Source organism: Cynoglossus semilaevis, chromosome 4 (genome assembly GCF_000523025.1).
Source record: "Cynoglossus semilaevis isolate Cse_v1.0 chromosome 4, Cse_v1.0, whole genome shotgun sequence".
NCBI lineage: Eukaryota > Metazoa > Chordata > Actinopteri > Pleuronectiformes > Cynoglossidae > Cynoglossus > Cynoglossus semilaevis.
Window position 1 is genome coordinate 7,485,397 of NC_024310.1, and position 4,142 is coordinate 7,489,538.

Genomic DNA, 4,142 nt, shown 5'->3' on the forward strand with positions numbered 1-4,142 from the left:
TTATAAACGCTCTTTGTCTTCTTCTCCATTACAGATTGCACTAAGACTGGAATAAAATGAGAGACAGAAAAATGAATACTAATACTAAATACTAATTTTTTTTATATATACTTTATACATTAGATTTTTCCTGATGTTTAAAGCAGATCCTAAGGCCTAGCATAGTTTATGGAGCATGATTTTAATAGTTATATAGTGAATTCCATTCAGATGTAGGTGTGTTTCTCTTTAGTCGTCTTATCACATACTGTTATGTTCATTAACAGTTACAACTGAAACAGTCTCTCTGATTGGTCGATGGGTTTATCTGGTTTGTAATGATTTATTCTACGTCTTTTCTTTTTAATGGCATCATTGTAGAAATGTTATTCCAATAGACTTGAAGTGACACAGAAGCATCAGTGACACACACACACACACAGAGAGACACACACACAGACACATGGATCAGTGAGGGGTGGGTCCTTCAGTCTTGCATCCTGGTGTCGCGTCAGCCTCTTTAATTCCTTCCAGGAACCTGTGAGGATTTTCACTGTGCTAACAATGTGTACTCACGCATGACTCACACACACACACGCACACACACTCAGAGAGAGAGAGAGAGAGAGAGAGAGAGAGAGTACATCAGTCTTTCCCCCTTCCTCCAGTCTCTGTTGTCTGACAGAATCCTCCCTCCGTGCTTCCACTTTTCAACATGTGCGCTCCTGCTCGATGGTGTGAACACCACAGCACCGTGTCTGCACACCAGCTCAGGCTCAGAGCCTCCTGCGTGCCCACGTCCTGTCAGCACGGTCTGTTGCTTTCCACTTTTACTTCCTGCCATCACATGGAACCGCAGTGACTCCGCTCTCTGTCCAGACTCCATCATCTCAGGGCAATCAAGTGCACTCAATGTTTCTTTCATAAAGGCAGCATTTCACCTCATCGTAATTTCTCCTGAACCCAAGTTTAGCCAGAAGCCCCTGTATCTATACGCTCATTCAGAACAGGCCTGCAGTCACTGAGCGTATCGCTGTCGCCACACTAAAACCAGGGCTCGGCTCAGAAAGTGTGAGATGAAGAATGGAATTCTGTTTCACTTTTGGGCGTTTGAAAATAATCTTTTTAAATCACAGAAAGTAGAAGGATTCAGCGAGGTCTGTGGGACACGATGTCAAAACTCCTACGTCTATTAGTTCTTCTTGAGATCTAATAGTATATATATATATAAGAGCAGATCGAGTTATACCATCACTACAAATGTTCTGATCACTGGTCTGAATGATTGCACTGGGTCCTGGATGTGTGGATAGAGCAGACTCTCAGGCCACAATTGTCCGAAAATTGATCGAGAAGCCGGGTCAGGAGCAGATAGATGGAGCGTTCGTGTGAACTAAGATAAATGACTTGTGAAAGTCATGCATAAGGGCTAAAATGCTAAGATGCTTTTATCATTTTCTACGCCATCTATTGGGGAACCATGTGTATTGCTGGGAAAAGGCAGAAGTATAATGATAATAAAAATAAATTATATAATTTGGAAAAGTTTGGCGGGCCAGATTAAAAAGCTGAATGTGCCGCATCTGGCCCCCGGGCCTTAGTTTGCCCATGCCCATGCATGCAGCCACTGATGAATGTAGCCCTGCAGTATGTCCACATGGTCCCCAAAGATGGACAAATATTAATCAACCTTCTGATGTCATCCTGCTGGAGTTGGGTTGGTACACACTGAAACTCTGTCGTTCCATTTATTTGTGTGCATATTGCCAGTGAGAACACACTAGTATTTGAATTGCACAGCTTCAAATCAAATATCAAATATTTAATAAATACTTTATTATCTCTACAGGGAAACATTACTTGGCTGTAAGGCTGTAATAACTGCTGAACTGTACACTGAGAATACACACACAAAAAAAACAAAAAACGTACAAAATACAACCGTCAAATGGTCTCAGACGTTGGAATGATGGAGAGATTGAAATGGTTGGTTTAACGTTTCCTTGTTCTGTAACGTCTGACTGAAGGAAACCAGTCAAACATGTGACTGAGTGGCACAATATACAAAAAACAAAAGTCTGTGGGATCAGTGTTAGGAAGGACTCTGTACAGCTTCATGATCGTGATGAAGACAACAACAAATAGTTTATCTCCAGATGTGATGTATTTTAACTTAATGACAGGCTGATGTCTTTGTTGAACAGTACTGACCTCTGACAGCTGTGTCACATTTCATTTTTTTACCCTTAAAAACAACAATCATCCAATCACCAAAAATCAACAAACATCTCATTTTAAACACACATTATGTCAAACCTGAAATACAATATTCCCCAAGAATAAACTGTCAGTTATGAAAGCATTCAGACCATGATAGACATTTAAAAGTAAATATGTTCAATTACTCAACAAAGTTCAGACTTAAATAAAAATATTTTTTTTCAGTCATTAAGGTGGAATTCACCTAAAAATTAGTAGTTTTTGACATTCAGAGAAACGAGATGAAACTTTCCGTCAAAGTGAGGCTTAAGGGTAGATTAAAGGTGTCGTCTGTCAGTGAGGTTCTGGTACAGCGCAAACAGTGCAGTAGTGGGACAGAACAGGACAGACTGGTTTGTTCCAGACTCCATCCAGGAGCGGTGTTCTTTCTCCTATCATTCATAATTGCATGAAGGCAAGCTGAACACCGGCAGTAATAAAAACTCAGGAAGTATAAACAAAATGTTTAAGACTAGGGTTATTATGGCATGGAAATAGGGATTCAAATATTTAGGATGGGTCAAAGGTTAATATGATGAAGAGGTTTATTTGTAATCACTCTATTCAGTGATCGCCAGCCGACGAGACACTTTATTATAATCAGAAATCCAAATGTTCACAAACATATTTACTAACTATCATTTTTTATCAAAACAACAAAGCTTTTTTCTCTACCTATCCTTTATTTATTCTCCAAAAAAAGCTATTTGTGCAATGAAAAATATAATAATAAAAAATTAGTTTGAAAAGAAAAGATATATTAAAACGGTGCAGCTGCAGAAACAAAAAGAAACACTGTGTTCAACGTCGAAGGGTTTTGAAGACAGTGTCAGTGAGCCTATGGGCAACGAGGGGCAATTTAAATTTTCTCAACGTGAAAGAAGCCTTTGGGAATTTTCTTTAGTTAACATTTGCTAAAGGTAGGGTCAGTATCTTCAGGCTACTCAAAATGTCCCAATACGTCCCATGCCCTAACTGTTGGCCTTCTTGTCAAATATCCACACAAAACCCTAAAAGTTTTTTTTTTTTTTTAAGTTTTAAAAGAAGTTTGGTGCAGTGTATCGTAGCGTAGCACAGTGTTTCATAGCGTAGCGTAGCTTATAGTATCGTATCGTATTGATTTATATTAAAACAGAATTAGCATCAGAATTGCACAATCAGGAATAATCAATATCGTCAGTACAAAAAATACATTTTTACTTATCAAATAAATCTGAATTACCATTAAATCACACGTTTAGTTGATTTGACAACAGCCTTGAGTTTAAGCATCTATTTTTTTTTACGTAAGTGCTGCAATTTAGACCGTGATGTAAAAAAAAAAAAAAGTTAATATACAAGCTTGTGATTGACTTCTGTCAATTATCTGAATTGAAAGAAAAATGTTATAGAAACTCATATTTAAATTATTTAAGAACTTTTTTTTAAACTAAACAAATAAACTCAGGATAACAGATGCATAAATTAGTGGGTGTTCCAGTGGAACAAAGCTGACAGCTGAACATCAGCCCAGCTGAGCTGAACTCACGCCAGCAGGTAACTGTTCACACCTTCTATTAAAATGCATCCTGGATGTGCGGACTGTGACCGCGTCAGAACCAGTCTGTGTTCTCCACCCTTTATTCAAATAGACACCGACGTCATGTTTTGTCCCAGGACGAAATTATGCTTTTATGCATGTGACGGTTCAAATGTGAGTCATTTCTTTGAGTCAGATAGGAAAAATAAACTTGCTTTTATTATCAAGAATTTACGATTTCTCAGTTCAGAACTGACAAACCATGTTACTATACATTCAAATGGATTTATTAAATCTAGAGTTATTTTAAATATATTGTGATTTTAGGGTTTTGTCTTCACCAGGAAGAACTTCTGCTTTTGCTCTCATGTGTAAAACACACACA